We start from the raw sequence: 17,823 nt of genomic DNA, 5'->3' as shown, positions 1-17,823 counted from the left end.
CATGAGCCAAAACCATGTCAGGAACTGTTTTAACAATTCAGAGCAGAGTTTGAATGATTACCAGTGCATAAAGCTTAGAGCTACATGTGAAACAATGAGAGAAATTAAGATATTGAATATGACGTAAATGCTGTCCCTCCAGTTCAGCAAACATAGCTTCCCTATGCTGCTCTTTCAGACTAGTCCCTCAGATCTTTCCTCCTTCCTTTCTTTCCTGAGCTGTTGAGTAGGTATATAATATAAGATCTTGGTGCACTGTTGATGACCAAAATGAATGAGATTGTCACTGTTCCCATTAACCCTCCTGCTTGTGTTCTTTATCTGTTGTGGCATTTTAAACTTGTATTCCAAACTCTTTGTGTAAGGACTCACTTGATCTTGTATTTTACTGCATGAGATCCAATGGGGACCCAGCCCAGGCTATAACTGCTTTGCATGCTGATAATAAAGATTGAAAAAAATGATAACAATATTTTTGGAATGAGCATGGGGTTTTTTTAAGACAATTTCATTGCTTTAAATTATTCATTTCCTAAATTTGAACTTGGCTTTGTCTGTCAGTTCAGGAAGTCTGACTTGAATATATTTGATGCTGATTTAGATCATCAAATAGGAAACATCTTGCAATCCCCTTTTTTCGGGGCTGTAGTTCTGAATAGCGATTAAGGCATCTCTAAAATGTCTCTAGTTTGTACCATTTTAGTAACAATTCCTTGAGGCAAAAGGAGAGGTCCAGAAACACCAGCTTATGAGTGTCATGCTAACAGTTCTCAAGTCTTTACGCTATCTCCAGTTTTTCCCAGAACATGTTCTTGGAGCTGGCACAGGCCCTGCTACAATAGAGTAACTTAAGACTGCCTTATGTCGACTTTGTGCTAACCTGCAATGAGTAAGTTGGCAGGCCAAATATGTTGCATAAAAGGGTGTAATTTCTCCAAAAAAGTCGTGTTTTGACTGTAACTGTAGACCTGTCAAAACTTAGGCACTGAGCACCCTTGCTCCAGCCCCACAGTTTTACATACCAGCAGGGAGGCCTGTGCCAAGACCAAGCACACAGATCCCCGATGCCTGATGTGCCAGAGAGGAAGAGAAACTGTAGAAACTTCATTCAGCCAGAAATGCCCCATTCTGAAAGAAGAACCTTTTGTGTAGATAGAATAATGGAAAATCCTCTTGTGGTGGAAATGTCAACTGTTTTTGCAAAAAGAAATTTCAAATAATGTTTTCAGGAAAATGGAGTAAATGTCTACAAAATCTTAATCATCCAGGCTGCCAGCTACAGCGGAGCCAGACAGTTTGTGAGGCAAGTACCTATGGAGCCATCAATTCAGAGAGGTCAGGAATGTGTCAACCTCAGAAGCTGGACATACCAGGGAGTCCTTAAGCAAGACAAGCCAAGCAACTCAGCTGGCCTAGCTGGCAAAAAGTATTTGGCTTCCCTAACGTCAACATGTTTTCAATAGAAAAATATGTCTCAGCAGATTTTCAACAGGCTTTCCTTCTCAGAAACCCCAACAATGGCACTATTAAATCACCCTAACTCTGCCAGATGTAAGCTTTAGTGGGAGGATGGAGTTGAACTTCAGAAAGGAAGGGGCAGCAGAAGGCTGGGGGAACTGCCTCATTGCTAAGAAGACAAGATACCTCCGATAGGTCCCAAATGCTCTTTGCTAGTTGTACCATAGCACAGAAAGAGCTCCTCACTAGGAGATAATTCCTTAGCAGAGAATAAAAGGATAATGATAGAACAGAAGATGCTCTACCCCTGCTCTGTTCAGCAGCCCAGGCTAGAGTGGTCCCCTCCAGAGGAATGAAGCCAGCACCTCCTACGAGGTCAGAGACAGTCTGAAGATCATGCTGCACTGATCTAGGAGGGGGCTTCACTGCATGGTTTTTTGGGCATGTGCGGCTCAGGGTAGAGTTGAATGAACTGATGCCCAACAGCTGAGTACGTTTAGCTTTATTCAGATTATATCCTATTACCGCATTCATGAATTTCTTTGTCATTCTTTCCTTCATATAAATTCCTTTGCCTTGCATGTTGACTCAGAGCTATTACAAGGGCAAAGCATTCCTAAGGCTTATGGGCAGTGTGTGCCTGATAAGAGCAACTGCAGGAGGAAAATTTTTTTCTTAGCTTGGGATGGAGGCCTAACCAGTTTTGCTAGAATCCGAGACCCATTGATCCCAAACTTTGTTGTTATCCTAAATGCCAAGAAGAAAGATTACCCATGACATTGCTTCAGTAGGATAGGACACGCTTGTATGTCCACAACATGGGCAAGTCTTTCATGGCTTGCCCTGATCTTCCTTCCTTCCATTTGACCCTTAACCCAACTTTCTCCTTTCCCACTGGCCACCGATTCTCTCCACACATCATCTTCTCCCCCAAGCACTGATCTTCATCTCCATCTTGCACTCTGTCTCTGTTCTCTCTCCAATTACAATCTCTTTGAATTCACATTCCCCTCACTCCTCTCCCCCTCCCATTTTACGCCAAGGGAAAACCTGAAGCTCAAAAATCAATAGGGGAGTGTAGGAAAAGTAGCACAATCCAGACCTAGCCACAGGCAGCTCCTTTTATCTTCTTGAGATGAAATGTCATTTCTGCTGCAAGTGCCTTTTCATTTGGAATCCATCTTTTCTACAATAAAATAACATTTCTGAAAGCACCACATCAGAGAGGATGGTTCTTTAGGGATACAGTGATAATAAGCATAGCGAGTGACAGAGGATAATCTCAGCAAGCATTTAGTAAGGTAGGAAGCACAATACCTATTCAGTCTTCGATTTGGCAGAAAACTTCAAACTGGGATTAAGCCAAATCTCCAGCATCCATGACATCTCTAAAAGAGGCAGCCAGCTGTTGGGGCATACAAAGAGCTACTATCAGAAATTCATAGATTCCAAAGGGCTGGGGGCATTCTTACTCCAGAAAGACTTATCCTGGACAAAATATTAGTATGAAATTAATTTTAATTATTTTCCTTACTGTTAGTAGCTTCCCATTTCCAAATCCAAGGCAAAAAATCTCTATTCCTTGAATGGGTCTGTTGGATCTCACTCTTGGCCTTTCATTTCTCTGAAAGATCCTGTGACACTACTGCTGTCAACAAAATCTTTTAAATTCTTTGAATTCAAGTGGCTTTGCCTGAAAGAGCTTATAATCCTACAGTTGTCATTAAGGTGTTGAGTCATAATGAGGACCTAAAATTCTGGAAAACCAAAATTACACCTTTTTTCCCTGTCTTAAACTAATAGGAGGAACACAGCTTGAATAAAGGCAATTAAAAAAATGTATTACAGTAAATGAGCAGTTCTGCCTCAGCTACCATCAAGCATTATGTTACATTGCCAGAGTCATGTAGCACACCTGGGTGACTTATGTTTCCTTTTAATTTGTGCAATTCCTGGAAATAAAATGCCTCATTATGTTCTGCAGTAACAGTAGCATTTCTGGAAGGTGCCCCACAGTATCTAATCATCACAATACTTTCATTTTATTTCACTAAAATGAACAGACGGGCACAGAGGATATTTTGCGCTTGGCTTTTAAAGGAACACTTGGCAATCCCAATTTAAAGTATTTCTATTATTTCAGCTAAGATGATTAATAGAAAACAACTGTTGTCTGGCAGATTGCATTTAAAAATGTACTAGTGAACATATCCCAGTGTGCTATGGAACAAGGCATGTGCAAGGAATATATCATTAAATACATTTCAGGAGGGGAAACATCCCCTAAAATTTAAGACAGGTAATTGTGTAAAGTTCAAATAGTACTGGTATAAAATCCACCTACTTGCTGGATGTATCAATTTGAAAGCAGACAGGTTCTTCTCTCACAGTAGAATAGATCTAAAAACAGAATAAAAAATGTATTTAGCCTTCCTTGGTGTCCCTTAGAAAAACGGTATGCTTTGAGATAACTTTGGAAACCAACAGGAAAACAGTTCAAAGCTGTTTAAATAGTGGTTTTACCATCAGAAGGAGTATTTAAAGATACAAATGCGATTGTATCCTGTTTTTTTTTTGCACTTACAGCTTCTTCTACCATGAATACAATTTACACCAAAACACAATTTAAACACAATTTAAGCCTTTATTTAAAATCAGGCCTTTGGTGCCACAGGCTCGTCAGCTACCCCCACAGGGAAAAAGGGGGATCCTGTGAATGCGGAACAGAACCAGGAGATTCACAAAACGAAGGTGCTCAGTGCTGCCTTAACCCCTCTCACTGTGTCCAGGGCTGTGTATCATACTTTCATTTTGCCCCTGCTTTTCCCCTGCCCTAGATCTCCTTCTCAGAATACATGAAAGCAAGTGGGAATGTAAGGAAAGCGTGCTGTCGCTGCTCCCGCTGGGAACAGGGACGGCTGGCTCGGGGCGCCCAGGGAAAAGCGGCATCGTGGAGGCATGTTGTGGGGCTGCGCTGTGCATTATTATGTAAGAGAAGCCTTCAGCTTCAAATACACAGCAATTGGCATGAATTTAAATAAGACACTGAAGAGCATTAGCCACAGAGAATTAATGCCAGATGAGCCTACTCTAAACAGAACATGCCCAAACCCCTTTTCTGAAAAAGAATGAAGCAAAGAGTGGATATGCATTACATTAAATTACATGTATACATGCATGGTCTGCATGTAGCACATGAAAACCATCTCCAGACACACATGCATGCATAAACACACACACACACACACATCATGTGACTCAAATGCACACATAAAAAATATTCTGTGAACTTTTCCCTCATCACACATGTTCAATAGGTCTAAATAATAACAGCACACACAAGAGAATGCACATGAGCAGCTGTGAGTGCCAGATATAGGACAAGCATATGAGTGTGAAGGTGAGGCACAAGCCTGGATTACCATAAAACCAAATGAAAATACAAAAAAATTGCATTTAAGATTTCAGAATTTATCATTCAGCATCCCAGCTCCATAAGCTCAGTCGTCTTCTTTTTATTTATTTAGAGAACTTTCTAGATACCACAAAATTATATTTTATTGTTATTCTACTCAATATAAATAGCAATATCAATATCAATTTAGAGGGTTATTTCTTTAACAAGAAAGGTAATGTTTGCCACCACTAGTATTAGTAAGGTATCTGTAAAAGCAATCTAATTGCCTATACATTAAGCAGAACTTCTAAGTGGCAAGTTTCTGCTGTAGTACTGTAAAGGTGAAAAATAATGTGGTAATAGCCAGAATCACTAAATGTGAATTTTGAGTGGCAAGATATGGTAAGAAAAGTTGTTCTTTGGGAAGGTTTATAAGGAATTTAAAAACTGGAACTGCAATCCAGAAAATGGATATTCTTAAATGTGACTACTTGCCACACTTACGTAACCTCAGAAGTAGTACTAAGAACATTAGAACTGGCACAAAAATAATTGTCATATTCAAAATTAGTTGAATTTTGTTAGAGTTTGTTTCTGTTCAGTGTTTGTGAGCGCATCTTAGCTACTCAGGGTTCAAACATATTGGAAGAATATCAGAGGAGCACAAAGGGCAGATGCTATGATTTATTAACAAAGTATCAAATGTGGGTAGGTAGACTTCAAGTTTCAAAATCACTCAAGAATTTTTATCGATAGAATTCATGTATACTTCTTAATGCTAAAGATTGGTACCTGTCATTAGCCAGACATACTGTGTGTGGAATACATGCTTAAATCAAATTGTGCAGACAAGGTCAGTTTTTTGAATTCACCATATTAAAAGACATGCATGTCCAAATAAATTGAAGCTCTAGATTTTAAAAATATTTAATTTCAGGGTTTTCATCATTTTGGCAGAGGACAGAAGAGTGGGTGAGATAGCATTTGCTGACACAGAATTATTATCCAGTTCTACAAAGTTACACTGCATAAATAATTCATTTCCACACCAGATATGTCTTTCTGAAAATCTACTGCATGTCTTTCCTCTGTGACGAACACGTTACACATCATTATTTCAATGTTAATTGCAGTGGAAGCTAGACAGAGTTGCTCAGAGCACCTACTGTGCAAGTGAAAATTGTTTGCCCTATTCAAAATCAGTAGTGCTTGACCTGGTAAAGGCTAAATACTATGAAGAATGGTGAATGGCTTTCAGTCTTTAGGGCTGATAAACAAGTTTATTGTTTCTTTTGTTTATTTTCAGCATTAATGCTAGTCTATTCCTGTTAAACCTAGGTATGCGTCAATCAGCTGCCGTATGTAAAGGAAGAAACTATGTCAGTTAGACCCACAGGAGAAAAAAACAAGCAGTACTTAATCCATTTGGCCCTTAAAAGAAGTTGTTCATTGGATAGGAAAATTATTGAGCAAGCAGAAGGAGCATATATGTGTATTGTTTGTGATTTTTCCTCTGAGGGAAAGACAAAGAAGAGGTTTTGAAATTATTTATTACACTAGAGATTTGGTTGGGATTGCTGAGAGCAAAGTGCTAAGTAAGTGCTGGAGAAGCAGAACTTCTTTCAACTAGGTGCAGACTAGACCTGAAGAACAGTGCTTCCTGCTTGCTGTCAGCTGCATAACAACATTAAACCAGATCCACAGGTGGTCTGAAATGGAAAACCAGAGTCTTTCTTTGCCACAACCCCAGGCTGGAGACGAGAACGTAACATGGCACCCACAGCAAAGGAGAGTGATGGTCAGAGGCCTCCACCTTTATGAAGGAAACTCAATACTGTATTGCTTAAGAGGTAAGCCAGAAAAAATATTTTTATGATCTTAGTCCCTCAGTTGTAGTCCAAGTATAAAAGTCAATGGGCACCACGTTTGCATGACCTTTTAGGTAACTATGAAAGACACAAGACACAGTTAAGAGGTATAAAACTAGCTGAATTCACCACTTGAAGATCAGGAGTGCAGTTCAGAGAAAACACTCAGTTTTAATCAGGCCTTGTATACTCCTATAGTTGCCTCAGCTTCCCCACTGCTCTTGAGCTAGGCCAGCACTCTCTAAGGAGTCCTGGGGTCTTCCTCTGCCCTTGCCCTTTTGCTCCTGGCTCCCCCTCCATCATACAGAGGTCAATACACATACACTGCCATGCTCCTTTACCCAAATACTATTCTCTGAAAATTTTATCTTTCCAGTTGTCCTAACAGACTACTAAACACACTTCTTTTCCCCTGTCAAAATTTCCAATCTATCTTGCCATGTGCCACTCTAACGAGCACCATCACGTGATCAAAGTCTTTTGCCCATAGCCCATCACTGTTGGGGGTGCTGGTTTGTCATCCGGGTGGCCACCTCCCTGTACACAGGGGCTTCCCCGTGAGCCGGTGATCATCTCTGTGTTTAGCCGAGCAGGGTTCCCCCTTTCGATTTCTGCCCTCTCTTGAGGTGGAGGAGCAGAGAAGGCAAATGATTCTCCCAGTCAAAATGGAGGCTGTGACTTGTAGACATAGGAGAGATCCTATTATCAAGCAGGAATGATAGAAATAACCGTCATTTCATCATTATTACAGTATGTTGACAGGGAGAGATTCGATCCGGGATACATTTACAGAAGGTGTGTAGCCCTGTTACAGCCATATGATACACATGGTTGCTACCTCAGCTATGCTATGAAAATACCCTGATGCTTTTGAAGCCCCTGAGAGGGATGGGCTGAATGTTTCAACACAAAGGGAAGAACTAACCGATCTCTTGAGGTACTTGCTAGTGTTATCCTCCCCACAAAAATATACCAGACGTGGCACTGTTAATAACAGTTATTTGGCACTTTCCACATGATGCACTGCAAATTCAGTGAAACAACCAGCCAGCCTAGCTGGGGCCACAACACAAAATCTGGATTGCTGAGAATTTGAAACTTGAAGTTCTGAAACCCTAGGAAAATCTAAATTCTCGGCAAGTCCCTTTTCTATTTTTAGGCATGGGGATTTTACAGCTGTGGCAAGGAATCACCATTCCTATTACTTATGTGTTTGGTTTCCCACTTTGACCTAGGATGGGTGCTTTTTTGAGCCTTCATCCATCTGCTGGGTTTCAGATTAAAACTGAGGGATTTTTTCCTGAATCACCACCAGTATGTTATGCGTATTTGGAAGTGACTCCCATAAAGTCACTGCTTTTCTTTTAAATTGCATACTCTGTTCAAAATTGTAATCAAAGATTCTTACTCCTGCCATTCCTGTCTTATAGATCATTAGGAAGTTTTTTCACTCCTCCCCATACACTAGATTCCTATGTTTCCTTACCACTTACACACTTCATTTCAAATTCTATGGGAACTCTTTAATACACTGTCTATATTCCATAACATTACAGGACATTTATTTTCAACCTTTATTTTCCAACTGGAGACCATTTGCAACAGAATGGTTTGAATTTTTATTTTCTTTTTACACATATCAAGACATCATGACAGATCTGCACTTCATAGATCTCAGCAAGTGTTTTAATGGAAAAAAACAAAGTCCTACAAATGAAAGCCCTAAGGAAATGAGACAACAAAGGCCAGACATGTCCTAGATGAAAAAGGTCTCGAGAGAAAATTCTTTTTGCAGCCCCCCCTTAACAGCCGTAACAGAGCCCTTAACAGCCTCTGTGCAACCTCACTCCAACTGGACCCCAAGGGTTTGTCACTCTACTACCCCAGCCCTTATTTACCCTAACCATAGGTGTGTGCCTTGCCAAAGGACCCCCAGCCATAGTCAAGATGAACAGCTTGTCAAGGGAAAATTATTTTCATTGTCCAAACATTCTCTTGGCCGCCCCTTTGCAGACCTTCTCTAACCAGACCTGTATGCTTTGTCACTCTTCTAAGCCTAATTCTGCAAGCGTCCCCAGTCTTTACCCCAGCCAAACCTTGCCACAGCCAAAATGAAAAATTCTTGAGGGAGAATACATCTTGTTGCCCAGACCTTCCATAGGCAGCTCCTTTGCAGCCATGCTCCAACAGCCCCCTTGCCCTAACCCTAGCCCTGGGGGAAGGCTGAGCATTAGCCCAAGATCCCACGTGATGGCCCAGATAGGAAAAGCTCTTGGGGAAGAATTCTTTATTTTGCCCAAACCTTCCCTTGGCAGCCACTTTACTAGCCCACCACAGCTATATCACAAAGTTTTATCTTTTTCCTAACCCTAACCCTAAAAGCGGTCAGAGCCTTTACCCCTGCCATGGCTATCATTTGGGGTCTTGGGCTAAGTCTCTGCCAGCGTCTAGGTTTAGTTTTTATAATATATGTTTAGAAGTGTGAAAATTTTTTTAAAAAATTAACAAATAACTTGGAAGATCTTAAAACAAATAAAGTTAACTATCCATCTTCTTCAAGGGAATATAAGACTTACAGCAATTTTCCTGTGGTTATAAAACAAAAGTTACTTTTAAGATATCCATGTTATATTTAGAGCTGGTGGTGCACTTCAGGGTAGTTTCACTGACCTAGGAAGGATCAGGACCATGCAAGGGTTTGTTTGAAGACCTATTTTATACGAAGCTCTCACTGAGGAAACAAACCTAGGGAGAAATTCAGCCTCAAATAACTTTGCACCACAGGGGCTGGAATTCTCAACATTTTTACTCAGAATGTGGTCTGAAGGGACAGACCATGGTGCTCTACAAAGCTCACCGCCACTGAACAGGGGTGGTCCCAGCCAGCTTTCGTCTCCTCTTCTCTTGATGGCGTGCACCTACTGCTCTCCAGTACTCATTCTGCTGCCTGTCCGATCCTCCACTGAGCCAAAACAACTCACTAACCCCAGCAGAAATCTAACCCAGCAAAAAAAAAGTACATAGTTTTCTGCCAGATTAGTGAGTTGAACTGTCTCAAACAGGGTTAGCAAGAGCTAAACCTGAGGAGTAGGAAGGAGATTTGGTGGCACAGCCATAGCAGCAGGGAGAAGACAAGAGGAAAGAGAGAAGTGTGAAGAAGAGAGGAGGGGGGCAAGGAGGAGCAGGACTGCCCCTTAGGATGCAGCAAACCATTTCAGCCATTATGTCCGACTGCACATTAGTGGTGGTTTATGCCAGTCTAACAACAACCTGCTCTCCCCTCCCAGCCCTGGATGCATGGGCATTCCTGTGCCTCTGGCATTTGTCCTACCGTGCACTGAGCCATTACAGCCTGCTAATCCAACAAAAGTGACTTGTTTTCTGCATGCTAGAGTGAGATAATGTAGTGGAAAGCCAGATTAAAATCAGCGTGTCCCAAGGAAGAGGGCACCACAGTAAGGCCCGGGATGCAGTACTATGGCCATTATCAGTCAGCTCAGCAAAGGCCACTGGACGATGTCAGGCCAGAGATCCTGACCCAGGGACTCTCACAGCAGCCTATCTACTGGTCGCTCATTTTTTCATTCTCCAAGCTGTCAGCTGGTGAGATTATTAAATTGCTGGATCTTTTTCCAGTCCTCTAGCACAGCTGAGCTCTTCTTGGGCTGCACAGCAACTTCATAAGCCTCCAGGATATCACCTGATAAAAGACCCCAGATCCTCAGCCAAAAGCACTTATACCTAGGGCTGGAACAAAGCTGACTGGAAAATGTGATTTCCATCTCCTGAAAATGTCATGTTTGAGGAAAAAGGATCATTTGGGCAACAGACACAAAGCAAAAAGAAAATTATGTTATGAGGAAAGAATTCTGAAAAAAAATGTGTTTGGGATTTGGAGTTTTTCACCTTGCTGAGAGGGGTCTTTGCATGTTCATTTTCTCCTTCTTGAAAAGATCTTTTCAGACCAGTTACAGGGATCTATCTGTCATCTCTATCCTCCTGATGGAAAACAGGGTTTGCTTTCCCCTTTGGAAAAGTCAGATTTGCAGCTTTGTGAAGAGGATATTTTCTGCTGAAGGACCGTTTCCAGGGAGGGCTGTGCTTCTCTCCCTTTAAAGGAAGCCACCCTGGCACACAGTAGCAATGTGTTGCCTGAGGAAAGCTGCTTGACCGTGCTGTCTCTGCTCTTCAGCCTCACTCTGGCCCTAGTTTCCTTTCCGTGGAGAAGAGATGATGCAGGGGAAAGAAAAGAGAAAAGGAGGATGAGGAGAAGGAGGAATAAGAAAGCATGTGTGCCTAAGTTTCAGCCTGATATGTAGTTGTACCAGGACTTAGGAACTAATAATTGTTCTTGGATCTAATGATACAGACCCGGGCAGAAGATATCAACTATTTTGTTAGAGCGGATCCCACATTAATATACTGGCTGCCTCATGAACCGCACTTTGGCTCTCTCCACAGCTCTTACCACCTAATGACAATGGCTGACATCACTTTTGCATTGTTGACAGGAGAAATGGTATTGGGATAGTATTTATATACCTTAGCTTCTGGTAGAGTACTTCAGCAGCCAGTAATAAGGGGTCACAACATGTGGTCAATGAATCCACAATAAATATCCTGTGAACAACTGTTAAAAACCTCTGCTTTATGGTAATTTGGAAGAGCCTCATCTAATAAGAAAAACATTAAAGGTGTTTTAAATAGCTCACAGTTCAGTGGAACATCTGGGGTTGTAGTCATTCATCACACAAACTATGAATAGGGCCAAAATGAACTAAAGTCCTTCTGTTTTCCTTTTCCTTTATATATAGCTTTTTCCACTGGAAGAATACACTGTCAGTCCTTAATCACTTCTGCAATATCACAGAGTGTCAGTTTTATTAGCAAAGCAATACATATTTCAGCAACAAGTGTATGTGGACACATTTATGTCTTATTTTTCTGTTTAACTAGTCTTTTTTTTTTTTTTTAAATCCCCAGGGTTTCTTGAAGACATTTTATCTGGAGACAAATAATGATTTTTTGGGGGTAGTGACCAGCTAGTTCTGCTGAAATGCATTTTTAACCTTAGCTCTTTTCATAGAAGTTATTCCTGTTTGTTAACAACTGCTTGTGCGTTAGAGTGGTTATTCTGTGCCCTGAATCCTGTGGAAAAAGAGCACACTGCTATTCAGCTAAAAGCTGTATATAACTAAAAGACATGCATGCAAGGGGTTGATTACAGCTTCAGGGGAAGCAAATGTTTTGACATTTCCTAGCTTCTTACTTCCCTATGTTTGCAATCTGAGTAATATTTCTGTTGACAAAGAGGTTTATAATATAATTTCCTACATTTGTTTTTTTGTTCAATTAAAAGGTAGAATGAATTGTACTACATGCAGCGATCTCTTATTCCCAACATACATTGCCATAAGAGTTGCAATCCTGGTTTTTCAGCCCTGCAGCACAGACCTCCACCACTTCATATACAGGACTAAGGATGTCACCTGGTATCCTGAATTCAGGACAAACTGTGTCCTTTCCTTCCTTTTGTGTGCACCTTTGAAATGTGACAGGCTGAGCTTCCTTACTTTATGTGCAGCAACCAGCACTTTAGACTGGATCTCTGGATGAAGACATTACAATCTCTGATTAAACCTTCCTTTTTTTCCAGCTGTCTGATGTGGCAGGGCCAGCTGTATTTGCCACATGCAAGAAATTTTCCTCTTGCCCTCCCAGACCAGCAGCAGCCTAGCACATGGAGAAAGTCTGTGAATTAGAGCTCCTCCTCCAGCACCCAAATCTGGAGACCTCCCCAGACTCTCATGTGCCATTCCTGGGCCTCCACCCATGCCGGTGAGTGGCCAGGACAACCTGCACAGTCCCTCACCAGCTCACAAGCCAACTGGGACTCCCCCAGTCCCTCTAGACATGAGCCCAGGATCCCAACTAACCAGCACCCCCTTTCAAAAGTGACCCAGGCAGAGCCAGGCTATTGCATCTCTCTGCACCATGGGCTCCTTGCCCCCTTTCAGAAAATACTGCCTATAGAGGAGACAAGAAGTTGATAATTTAAACAATGCAGCTTCTTACAGAGGAATTCATTAGTAATTCTTCCACAGGCACACCGTGAGCAGGAACAAAAAGCCGTACAAGCTTGGTCCTCACATTCAGTTTACTATTCCTTGCACCCCTTGGGAAAGCCTAGCTGACGGCCCATTCCCTGAGACCTGTGTTTCAGTCATCTCTGCTTAACAAGCTGGCCTCCCTCCCAAGCTTTTCTTCTCCCTTGCTCTTCACCAGCCTTTCTAAAGTGGAAGTTTTAATTTTTAAATGTTTTGTTTTGATCCTCAGCCTTAGCAAGAAGCCTGTACAACACTGCTTGGCACCTCGAATTAGTATTTCCCCAGCCAATTGCTCAGCCACTGTTCTCTTTACCTTTCTGACTTTGTTTACCCAAAGATGACTTATCTCCTTGCCATTGTTTCACTTCCTACTTGACATTACTTATAGTTCCTTTTGATTCAACTCCATCTTGGCAGGCAGAATAGCATCCCCAAAGTGAAATGAGGCATGTGTCTCCATCCAGCTGCCTAGTCCTCTTCCAAAGAGGGGCAGTTGAAGGAGCAGAGGAGGTGTCACTTGCCCCTTACAAAACAGGCCAGTGTAAAGCAGTCACTCAGGAAGGGGGAGGTCTTTTCTCTGGCTTCTGCTCTGCTTGGAGGTGATCTCCCATGCCTGAGGGCAGTATACTCCCAACTGGTTGTTGCAGGGATCCTGTGTAAGAGCATTTTCACCCCTTCTCTACAAGTTCAGCTACCATGAAGGCAGACACATAGGAGTCCTGCAGTCAGCTGGAAAACACACAAAAGTGATCTTACTTTTATACTAGTAGCCAGGACACTCTTAGAAGAGATATGGATAAAATTCCCCCTTGACAGAACAGGGGCTAAATCCCACACTCTCAGACTTCCATCCTAAATGCTCAGAATAATAGGTTAGGCCATTTTACAAACAACTGGACATCAACCACTTCCTCTGGTGAGATTTGTTATACTGCTGACCATATTTCATGTCCTTCAGGCTTTCTCTGGGGTCATAGGAAGATTTTGTGTGCCTGTCTCCACTTACACCTGGATCACAACAGAGCGTAAGGAGGAAGGTGGACTTCCATCACTGTGGTGTGCAAGTCAGAGCGCTTATGGGCAGACACAATTAAGTGCCAAGGGAGCCATCACAGGAAAAAGGAGGGCACCTGATGAATTTAGGTGCTTCAGAGGTTAGGCAATCCTTTGAACCAGGCAGACTGGATTACTGTCTAAAACTCAGCTGGGCTGTAGGTCACCATGAATGCAAGATTCAGGCAGACAGGATCACACCCATATTATCCATAAAATATTGCAGATATTCATTGTCCTATACATTTGGCAACAAAGGAAATTAATTATCCTAATGGAAGGGAATGGACTGCTATGACCAATGCTGAATCCTTTCAGTTGGTCTTCTGAGGGGCATAAAAAAGATTTTAGTAACCTGATCTGTTTCTAGTTATCTTTCTGAGGCTGTCTGCCTGTGTTTTCCAGGCTGCTGCTGCTGCTGTTTTTCCTTCGGTGGTATTTTTGAACCCTAGCTATTTAAAATGTTTATGTGCACTTATTATGTGCAGGCCCTCAACATTTCTCTGAAGAACATAAGTATGAAGCAGGAAATGGTGATTTCTAGCAGCTTATATCTCTGCTAAACTTCTTTGGAATTTCATGGGAGCAAGAGAAGACACATCTCTAGCCCAAGGGCCCCCTCCCCCTAAACTTCAAAGCCTGTCATAAACAATAAAGACATTAAGACTTATTTAAGGAAAAGATGCATGAGAGTTTTATAATTCAGAGGTTAAGGCAATATATATATATTACCACATACACGCATGGTTATCAGTCTCTCCTGTAATGCTTCAGATTTCTAATCTTTATCAAATAAGTCAATTCAGCAAAAGTTCAGCAGAAAAGCAATGAGGTATTAGTCGGTCAGACAGTTTTCTTTTAAGAGATAAATAGTTTTCCAACCCCTTTGAAAAGCCAGAGATCACTACAGTGGAGCAAGTGGAACTAAAATAAACCATTAGGTCACAAACACAAAAATGCTAGGAGCAAATAGCCCAAGGTAGGCAGTGAGATGCAGAACACCAACTATAGTACATGGAACACTAATAGCTGCAGAGAAGCTGTCCAATAAAATAGACTAGCGGCTCAGGGTCCAGGACATTCAATCTGACACCATTCCAGGGATATCAGCATATGACTTCAAACACTGCATTAAGAGATAGAAAGCTTAATAGCTGCTTTCTGGTTTAGTACAATGCCTAGTGACAAAACTCCTGAATTTAGAACTCATAAAAATCTGTTGCCTCCAGCAGCAATATCTCAGTACTTTGCTGAGATCAAATCCTTTAGTGAGTGTATCAAATAGGTCAGAGGCAGATGACAATACATGAGAAGGGCCACTACCTTCCTGAAAGCCTCTATAAGCAAAAGAATATATGAGGCCAGAAGAGATGTATGAGAACTCAGATATTCATGACTTTCAAAGACATTTTCAAGCTTCTTATTCTCCAGTCAGGCATTCTAGCCACCTAAGCAGCAAACTGCCACAGGTATAATTTTTATATCCAACATTTCCAGAAATAAAAGTGAAAAATCAGACTTTCAAAGATGGGCAGAGGAGCAAAATTCAATTAACCTGCCAAGGATGTATAAAATATGAGTTGCCACTGTTTTGAATGTACTGCCTTGGCTTGGTGAGGAGGTCAGAGAGGAAAGAAAGGCACAATTCCTTGAGACTACCTCTTTGGACCTGGGCAATTTCTTAGTAGGGTAATAGAGCTGATTTCACTTCCTGATCTTTTTTCCTTCAGGTGATGGTCCTGTGCAGTAGCTAAGAAGAAGCAACAATGCTCCATTATTTTGGACACCAAACCTGTATCTAAAAGAAAAGGGAGACTGTTACCCTTTGGAGCCTGAGTGCCAGCTAGAAGGTATTTTTCTGTTTCAGTATACTTTACTGCCAGCCTTTGTTTGAAAATTACTTAGGAGTTGAATATTTACAGAAATAATGGCTTTTGAAGTTGGTCCTTAAAGGCATTAAGTCACAAAAAATGGTTACCCTGAAAAAATGAGAACAATGGACCTTACTTATTCATTCTGTATGTTCTGTTTAATAACTCAGGGCTAAACTTCATCCAGCTGTGTTTGGCTGAGGTCAAAGGCAATAAAAGAGTGATAATAAATATGGAGTTGCTGTAGGGGGACCCTTGCTGATGATTTTTAGTCCTGCATGACTAAACTGAAACCAAGTGTATATTTTGCACTAAGCTAGTAGAATTTAGAAGGAAAAGGTTGAGAGCTCTGTGGACATTAATCTGTTATAATACAACAATCTTTTATATTTTTAAACAAGACTGCAAAACAAGGTCACTAAGGGCATTTCTCATTGTATTCATTAAAGCTACTACTTCCTTGTATATGTACTGGCAGGGTGGAGTACAATTATTTTCTGCAAATCAAATGAGAAAGCTATTAGAATACAATAAAATTCAAATGTGTATTCTTATCAGATCCTTCCCTAAGAGCTAAATATTTGCATTTTAACTGCATTATGCGAGGTAATTTAATTCTAAGGACAAAATTCACAAAATTCTACTCCTCAGTATTCACGATGGATCTTGACTCCAAATAGTCTGCTCTTCTGCCATCCTCATATTATTATCCAAATAATATCCACTGACTGTTTTTTGCTACTTCATAAACTACACATGAAATGGTCTCAGCTAACCACTTATACTAGGTTTATAGTTTTGCATTGCCAGAGTAGGATACAATAGTGAAAGCTGGGACTAGCTTTAGGCCAGAGCAAAACAGGAGTTTGCCTAGGGTGCATCCTTCCAACTTTTGCTGCTCCAGCCAGGACAGCACCTGGTTGCTCTGGGAACATGAGCTGGAGCAGCCAGTTTCTGACTCCCACCTGCATGCCCCAACTGGCTGCTCCTGAGGGACAGGTAGGATGAACAGGCAGAAGCACTAAAACCTTACTCTTGACCTCCAATTGCCTTTTCCTCCCTGCATACATCCCAAATCCAGACTCCTGGAAAACTTGTAGGCCCTTTCTAGCCTTTTTTCACACACTCCCGCTTCACTGTAACCTTCCTGACTCCCCGCTTCCCTAGACCAACTCCCCTTGAACTCCACTGATTTTCCCAGCTCTTGCTCCACTACTTTCTAAGTCCATTTTGCCTGAGATGGCCACCCCAAGTATGAGGATGAAAGGAGAAAGAAAAAGTCAGTCTGTCTGAACTTCTGGGCAGCCTTAAGATAGCCTTTGCTATAGAGCTGTCTTCATGTATATTTACCCAGTTGCTGCACTGTGAGTGATGGAAGCATAGAAAATCCAATCAGTAGGTCTCCTTACCTGTCATGAGATGTGTGGTCCAGAGCAGGTGATTTCAGTGAGGCATGGAGAGAGATGTGATTTACTTGAAAGAACACATTAAAAATAATGATCAGACTTCATGAAATTTCCAAGAAGCCAACATAATTCTCTTCTTAAATTGCTTTTATAAAAAAGTTAGAGATGGGAAGATTTAAAAGTTATTTGGTCCCTTCATCTAAAGTATTTCCCACAGTTTATTATTTAGTAACTTGTCTTGTTTCATTGCACATGTCTTAAACAACGAAGTTGCTACCACTTCCCTTCAAGAAATATTCCATAAACTTGCAATTTCTCACTTGTCAGGAAATTTTCTCACACCAGCTTGCATGTTTCCTTTACTAATTTCTTCCAGTTGTGCTAGCACTATCCTCGTCTACTACTTTTACCAAGAGCAGTAATGACTATTGTTGTTGTTACTATTCTTATGCTATTCCAGCAGCTATGAGAAGTCCCCGTGTAGTAGGTGCTATAGAACAAAGGTTTCTGCTCCAGTGTTAAAAATCTAAGAATTTCTTTCAAAAGTCAGTTAACATTTTGGCAATCTCATGAGACATCTTTTCACATGAATTTTTTCCCTTGCTTTTCAGCGAAAAATAGACTCAGCTATTTTTTATGCTTTGATATGCAAAAATAAAATAT

General features: G+C 41.2%; 1 long non-coding RNA gene across 11 annotated transcripts in view; it reads right to left on the bottom strand.

The window, feature by feature from the left end:
- Window positions 1–2,596: 2,596 nt before the first annotated feature.
- Window positions 2,597–17,823, bottom strand: part of LOC112962363 — a 107,710-nt gene continuing 92,483 nt past the window's right edge. For 9 of the 11 annotated variants that reach the window (XR_003252265.1, XR_003252275.1, XR_003252266.1 and 6 more), the window contains 4 exons: window positions 17,164–17,227; window positions 3,803–3,858; window positions 2,776–2,863; window positions 2,597–2,644 (listed from right to left, as the gene is read on the bottom strand). This is a non-coding gene — a long non-coding RNA (uncharacterized LOC112962363). Of the gene's footprint in view, window positions 2,645–2,775; window positions 2,864–3,802; window positions 3,859–12,979; window positions 13,560–14,635; window positions 15,682–17,163; window positions 17,228–17,823 lie in introns of those variants that run through there. The other 2 variants (XR_003252274.1, XR_003252273.1) reach the window with 2 other exon arrangements.

Source organism: Apteryx rowi, unplaced genomic scaffold (assembly GCF_003343035.1).
Source record: "Apteryx rowi isolate R43461 unplaced genomic scaffold, aptRow1 scaffold_147, whole genome shotgun sequence".
NCBI classification, from domain to species: domain Eukaryota; kingdom Metazoa; phylum Chordata; class Aves; order Apterygiformes; family Apterygidae; genus Apteryx; species Apteryx rowi.
This window is presented reverse-complemented; position numbering and strand designations above follow the sequence as displayed.